Consider the following 7,817-nt stretch of genomic DNA (forward strand, 5'->3'; position numbering starts at 1 on the left):
CTTTTCAAAGTTCAAAATAAGGAAATATTTTTTTCTGATTTACATGAAAAAGTTAATAAAGCTTTACAATTTTAAAATCTCTTTTAACAAAGAACTCAGAAATCAGTGCCAAAGTTCCTCCTTTAACATCCAAAAATGTCCAAAAGAGTGGGCCCTAGATTGATTTGCTTCTCTTTAAGCCTGTCTGATTGATTAATGAGACATTTTCAAAGGGAGAAATGTCTTGCTGTGTGGTTTTTCCGGGCCCTGCCTGGAGGAAGTAAACCTTGGAGGGAGCGGTTTATCAGAAAGAAGAATGAAGGTTTTCACCAGCCTTGTGTCTACTATTCAGCACCTTCTTGATCACTGGAACCAAAGTGCTGGGAAAACCTGGATACTCTGATGTGGACACGCAGGGCCATATGCTCACTGTCTAGTCAGAAGGGAATAATCCTTTTCCTTGTATCCTCATGCAGAGGCATGGACCACCAGTGTGATGGGAAGAAAACAAGTTACAACTTAAAAAACAAAACAGAAACAGATACCTTAATTAAATGTGATTTAATAGAAAGAAATTCATATTCATTAGCATACCATAATTGTAGCTTATTTCCCTGCCAGCAAGAAAACTGATCTCAAGCAAAGTTTACCCATTCAAGAAGACTGAATGTACTCTTATCCTTGACTGATTGCAACTTGGATTGAGATGAAGCTTATTCATCAAAAAACCTCAGCTAAGACGGTAATCTTTCCATCTTTTCAAATACCTGCCTGATGTTTCATAGGGTGACCTCATAAAAGTTTGATCCTCTACATACATATTTCTGTATCCCAAAGGACTGTGGGAAACAAGAATAAACCAAGATATCTCTTACTTTCATTGAAATCTGAACAGGAAAGATTTGAAGGAACACCACTCTTTCTGGGTCTTTTCAGGGAATCAAAGAAAGAAAACAAAACAAAAACAAAAACACATACCTCTAGGTTCAGTCATCCTCCTGTTTAAATCTCTGAGAATGGCCTCACTGATCTCCCCTATTCCCCAGGAAACACCTGCCCCTCCAGTTGGCTCTTTGTTGGTTAATAACAGTGTGTCAAGGGGAAATAGCATTTCCTCTGTGTTAGATGTTTCTTTGTTAGAGCTGTATCACGTTTAGGCATTTTTCTTTCATTTCTTTTTTTTTTTTTTTTTTTGATGGAGGAAAAATGCAGGATGATGAGAAAGCACTGATTGACATCACCAGATTACCTTTGAATTATAAAGCCATTCCAGTCGGATCACTAAGGCTTGAATATGCCTTAGGCTCAGAGACTTAATTGGAGTTTTCTCTTGCAGTTCCATTTTCTTCTTGAAGGGTTACAGAATTAGAGCTAATAGATAGAGAAAGGGTATTCCAGAACATTACATTTAATTTGGTGAGATTGTCCATTTTGTAATATTCATGTCTTTCAGCCCCTTCACGTGCACTTCTGTTGATGCTTCAGTTGTTTTTTTTGGGGGGGGGGTGTGATGCACATAATTCCATTATCAAATTTACTTTCTTTCCCCTACAATGTCTTTTCCATTTTGAAGTTGTAGGAGATTATGCTCATTTTTGTTTTTAAACTACATAATCATTGGTTTGGGGGTAATAATGCTTACAAGTATACTTTTTTAACATAGCAAAACTTTGGTATGATGGTATTTACCAAAAACTTCTTGGGGACTGTAAGAATGAAGATTTACACCCAGTAGGTTCCCTTTCATCCCTTTGTTTCCAGTGACATTTGAAGCCCCCAGCTTATAGTTATTAATCACATTGCTGATGGCTTTGTCTTTCAACTACTCTCCCTCTACTATAGATTCTGTGGTCATCTTTATTCCATACAGAGGAATGAGGAATTTTTGTGATGCAGTAACTTGAAGTTCCAAGTGATTGAAAAACACAAAGAAGAATTAATGAATCTAGGTTAACGTAACACAATAAATAGTTTCTTTTTTTTTAAGTTTCTTTTTTTTAAGTTTATTTATTTATTTTGAGAGAGAGAGGGAGAGAGAGAGAGAGATCCCAAGCAGACTCCATGTTGTCAGCACAGAGCTTGACGTGGTACTCAAACTCACAAACCATGAGATCATGACCTGAGCCAAAATCAAGAGTTAGATACTTAACTGACTGAGCCACCCAGGTGCCCCTCTTTTTTTTTTTTAATGAGGCAAAAATAACTAATTTTCCTCCAAAATAAATTGGGTCAAAATGACAAAAGGGTCAAAATACAGAATTCATGAGTTGGCCTGGAAAATACAAAGACAGACCAATAAAAATGAAGACCTGATCCCTGTCCTCATGGAACTTATGGTGTAAGGGGGGAACATACATTATTCAGATAATTACAAAAAACAATTATCTATAAACACAATAAGTGCTACAAAGGAAATCACGAATTAAGAAGGATTTTTATATTTTAAAATGACTGAGAAAATCAAAAGAAGAAGAATGTTCTGTGACATGTAAAAATTATATAATATTTCAAATTTCACTGTCCATAACTATGGTTTAATCTGAATGCAGTCATCCTCATTTGCTGATGTACCATGTATGGCTCCTTTTGCATTTTAGTGGCAGAGTTGAGAAGTTGTCACAAAGACAAAATGGTTCACAAAGCCTAAGACATTTACTATCTGGTCTTTTACAGAGAAAGTTTATAGACCCCTGTTCTAAGGGAATGAATTAAAAGTTGGTTTTGTTCCCATGGTCAAGGAAAACCTTGGTTGCAATACTCATAAAAATAGAGTCCCTAGAGGTTGTAGACCTTACTTCTATAGAAATTGCAAATACTACAAGAACTGAATAAATGGAAATAGAAGAAAATTAAGGGAATTTTTCAGGAAATCCGGTTTGATCAAGGAAGAAACCAAGGCTATATATTTGTGTTATTTTAATAAATTTGCACTTTTTTTCTCCTAAACCTTTTTATCTACCTATCTGAATGTGTGTGTGTCTGTGTGTGTGTGTGTGTGTGCATATATATATATATATATGTACATTTACATATATGTATAATGGAGTCTAATTTTGACTTTTTATTTCTCACTTATAAGGTTCAACCTATAATAAGTGAAATTGGTTAGCAACTGTTAGATATTACCAGTCTCACTGAATCATTATTTAAATATGCTTATGGTTATGCCATTTGTTGGTTTTAACTTAATGAAAGGAAAGTATGAGAAGTTAGAGAAATGATATAAATATCAATTTTGGAGTCATGGGTCTAAATAACCTTCAACAAGTTATCCTCTTTTAGCTTTTATTTTTTTTTTTTACTCTGAAATCAGTATATCATTACCTCATATTGTTATGAAGATTAGATAACACATCTAAAATGTTTGGCACCGTGCCTAGTACCTAGACATGCACCTTAAATGTGTTATTTTTATTGTCATTATCATCACCTTTACACTAAGCTTCTTGAAGTCGGGAACATGTCTCATTTGTCTTTAAATTCCCATTGTCTATTACATAGTAGGGGCTCAAATTTGTTAAGTGAATAAGCTCTATTTATCACTTATATTTCAAAACTTCTGTAAAACAATTTTTCTTTATTTAAAAATAATAGTATCTGAATTCTAAAGAACAAAAGCAATATTTGGCTTTTGGCAACACTTGCAGAGAAATAACATATTAAACAGGTCATTAGAATGTAAGAAGTTAGGGGTTCCTGGCAGGCTCAGTCAGTGGAGCATGAGGCTCTTGATCACAGTGTCATGTGTTCAAGTCCCACATTGTATGTTTACTTAAAAACAAAATAAAATCTTATAAAAAAAAAAAAAGAATAGGGGTTCCTGGATTGCTTAGTTGGATAAGCATCCCATTCAGTTTTGGCTCAGGTTTGTGGGATCAAGACCCATGCTGGGATCCTCAATGACTGCTTGGGATTCTCTCTCACTCTCTATTCCCCTCCTCCACTCATGTATTTGTGTACGTGCTTTCTCTCTCAAAATAAATAAACTTAAAAAAGAAAAAGAACATAATAACTGAATTAAAATCCGCACTAGAGCTTTGTAAATGCAGAATTGATGCTGAAAAAAATCAAATCAGTGGGGTGAAGAGGAAATTGTGAGAAGTTCACCAATGCATATTTTTATGCAAAGAAATGAAAGTGATGAGATCAAGACACAATAAATAAGAAAGTCAAACTTCAGCTACTGATAATACCTGAAGGAGACAACAAAACAACTGGGAATGAAACAGCTATCAAAGATATACTGGAAGAAAAATGTTTCGAGCTAAAGAAGTATCCATTGAGCTTGCTTATTTCTATTTTTTAGTTCTTCCTGTAACCCTCAGATCTTTCTACCTTGCTTATCTTACTTGTACAAACACATAAAAGTTTCTGAGACTTGGTTATGCAATAGGAGTATAGCTTTCATAATTTTGGAATAGCTGGGATGCTTTTAAATTTTATTTGTATACTGAGAACAAACTGAGGGTTGATGAAGGGTGGGAGGGAGGGGAGGGTGGGTGATGGGTATTGAGGAGGGCACTTTTGGGATGAGCACTGGGTGTTGTATGGAAACCAATTTGACAATAAACTTCATATATTGAAAAAATAAATAAATAAATTTTATTTGTATAAAAGCCAATCCAAGTTTAAACACAGATAATAAAATCTTACCTAGGTTGATTTTAAAATTTGAGTTAAGTTTGAATTAAATTTTAACTAAAGCATTAGATAAAGCATTGCTTAAAGATGGATAGTAGTGGTAAAATGTGTGTCCCATTTAGGCATCTAAAATATTAACCATGAAAGTCATTAATGAAGCTTGATAATACATATGAGCTTAATAAAATATCTGTTTAACAACACTTCCTAGCTTGGGAAAAGGTAGGCTATAAAGGTGAATAACACAAAATTCTTGCCATCAGAGAAACTGATAACATGGTTGGAAAGAAAAATGTGTGCAAGAATAAATACATGAACAAAGAAAGGATCATTAGAAGTATAAAATATGGTTTGAATATGTAATCAAGAAGATTCAAAATTTCAGAATAGACTATTAGTTATATGAAAGGGGCCATTTTAAAGCATCAGTCAGGGTTACAATTGATTTAAAAAAATTCTTTAGGTTCTGGAGACCTGAAATGACTTTGATAAAAAGAGCTGATTTAAACCTTGTCACAGTGGGACTGTTGTTTTTGGATCATTGTTATCTATTTTGGAATGGAGCCATTTGATCTGTCTCTCCTCTGATTCTACCTCTTCTGGGCTCTCCCTTCCTCTTCATCATCATAATAATATCTGTCATTTATTAGACTGTTTTAAAGTAGTGGCTAATATTTGCATATTCACTATTCTGTGCTGGGTACTATCTCAAGTGTATAATTTAATAATCCACATGCTTTACTCAACAATCCTCATAACAGCCTGAGGAAGTAGATACTATCTGTATTACCATTTTTCAGATATGGAAACTGAAGCAAAGAGAATTCAAATAACTTGTCCAAGGTTTCAACTTAAAAATGGTAAGGCGTGGATTTGAACCCAGGCAGCCTATCTCTAGACTTTGCGATCTTAATTGTTATGCTGCACTATGACCAAGCCCTGCAATTGGTATTATGGTAATCTTCATAAGAACCTGCCAAGATAGAGATTATTATTTTTATTTTCACAGGTTAAAACTGAACACTCATTGAATCTCTTAAAGTCATAGCGTTAGTAAGTGACAAAGCGGGACACAAACCCAAACCCAGGTTTGGATAAATCCAGTGCCTATTTTCATTATCTAGTATTATCTTTTATTAGATTTTAGATAAGATACCCTCTAAGCAAGAATTTCAACCTAAACAAAAAATTCATATAGTATGAATATGTAATATAGATAGGTTATTTTAGAGAGATGATTTTCTTATAGGAGATCTATTTTTAAACAGATTTTCAAAAGCAGATATTTATGGGTAGAAATACATTTAATACTTGATAACAAAGACTTTTGCTTATAAATGCAGGATTGAAAAAGGCACATGTTTCTTAGCTTGCTCTTAAAGAGGACGATTAAGAACAACAACAACAAAATTCATCTTAATATGTTATACCACACTCAACTTCAGCTACAGTAATTTTAGAGCAAATGAACTGTTAGACTTTTTACTATATTCTGTTATCTGATATTAGAAAACTCCCTTGTATAAGTGACATATACAAATAAAGGGAATTAGCATTTAAATCACCAGATCAGGGGCGCCTGGGTGGCTCAGTCGGTTAAGCGTCCGACTTCGGCTCAGGTCACGATCTCACGGTCTGTGAGTCCGTGAGTTCGAGCCCCGCGTCGGGCTCTGGGCTGATGGCTCAGAGCCTGGAGCCTGCTTCCGATTCTGTGTCTCCCTCTCTCTCTGCCCCTCCCCTGTTCATGCTCTATCTCTCTCTGTCTCAAAAATAAATAAACGTTAAAAAAAAAAGATAAAAAAAAAAAAAAATCACCAGATCAAGTCTAACAAAGCTTGTATATATTCATAGGAGTGGTTTCCATGAAGAATAGAGTGTTGCATCAAGAAGCTAATTGGACCAGTGTTCTTGAATCTTGTGTAGGTGATTTTGACAAGAAACCCTCATGTAGATTTGAAACCAATGACCTAGGAAGATGTGTGCTTTGAGTTTTTCCAGAGACAATGAAGTATGTAAGCTGTCATTTTCGCTTGGAGGCTACTCGTGTCATGGACTACCCATTTGTATGACAGCTAGCTGACATTAAGTTATCTGTGGTGAACTGGATGAAACCAACTGGTCTGCCATACAGAATGATCCTTTAGTTTCACATTTTGGTCATCATTTTTCTAACTGGCTGATCTGTTTAATTAATCTCCCAATTTGGTTTATTCACCTTGGCTATTTTATGTGATTATGAATAAGTTTTTAAATCTCAACCCTTTTTTATGGATAAAAAAAGCAACATACTACTTTTGCTTTTATTTTGTGTCTTTGAATAGCAATTTGAATTACCACTTTTTTTGAAGTGTCAGGTAAAAGTGTTACAAAAGGATTTTTTTTTTTTAAGAAACCACAGTTTGCCTGTTCAAGTTTGAGCCAACTCAAGTTCTTTGGGTAAAAGCCAACTCAAAATAGATCTCCAGTTCCTGACATGAAAACAGCATATAAAGGTAAGAAATTTAAGACCACCTAGTGATGTTTAATATCACAGGGAAAAGTTTAGTTGATTTTTGCTATCTTTTTCCCTTTAGAAAAAGATTTAAAATGCTAATAAAACCCAGTCCAGTCTTCCTTTGAGAATGAAAAAGGAAATGGGGGCACGGTACTCATTTAATGATGGATATATGAAAATGACAGCATCTTAGGGAACAAGAGAAATGATGTAAATCTTTTAAAATGAGGATATTAAAGACTTTTTCTTGACATGCTAAAGGCAATGTGTACCGGGAATAATTATAATGCCTACAAGAAGGTAAAAAGCTAACTTGGTTTGCTGGAATAAGTATTATTGGGATGTACCTTTTTTTTCTGATGGGCTCAAATAAATGACTAAATATATGCTAAATATTGATTTTTTAAAAATACACATTTTTATTTACTAGATGGTTCTTTTTTGAAAAGATTATATGTGCCTTCCCTTCTTGGAACATTTTGTTTATTCTATTTTTTTCCTTCCTAGTTTCACAATGCCATTGGTTTACTCCCACTCTTCCTCCATCTCACGTGTTCCCAATACACAGAGTTTTGTGATGCCCCTCATTAAACACAACACACGGTTATGTAGATTGGAGGTTCAGTTGTTCTAAGTACCCTTTTTGTAGCATTACGGATATTGCTAGTCTTTTGTGTGGGGTCTCTGAGATCTGTGCTTGTCT

The 7,817-nt window shown here is 34.5% G+C and overlaps 1 long non-coding RNA gene across 1 annotated transcript; it reads left to right on the forward strand.

Moving 5' to 3' along the window:
- The first annotated feature begins 606 nt into the window (after positions 1 to 606).
- On the forward strand, positions 607 to 6,911 carry LOC132693246 (uncharacterized). Its single transcript, XR_009616676.3, has 2 exons — positions 607 to 721; positions 6,472 to 6,911. It is a non-coding gene; the product is annotated as an uncharacterized LOC132693246 (long non-coding RNA).
- Positions 6,912 to 7,817: the final 906 nt, after the last annotated feature.

This window comes from Panthera onca, chromosome B1 (assembly GCF_046562875.1).
Source record: "Panthera onca isolate mPanOnc1 chromosome B1, mPanOnc1 haplotype 2, whole genome shotgun sequence".
Classification (NCBI taxonomy): Eukaryota; Metazoa; Chordata; class Mammalia; order Carnivora; family Felidae; genus Panthera; species Panthera onca.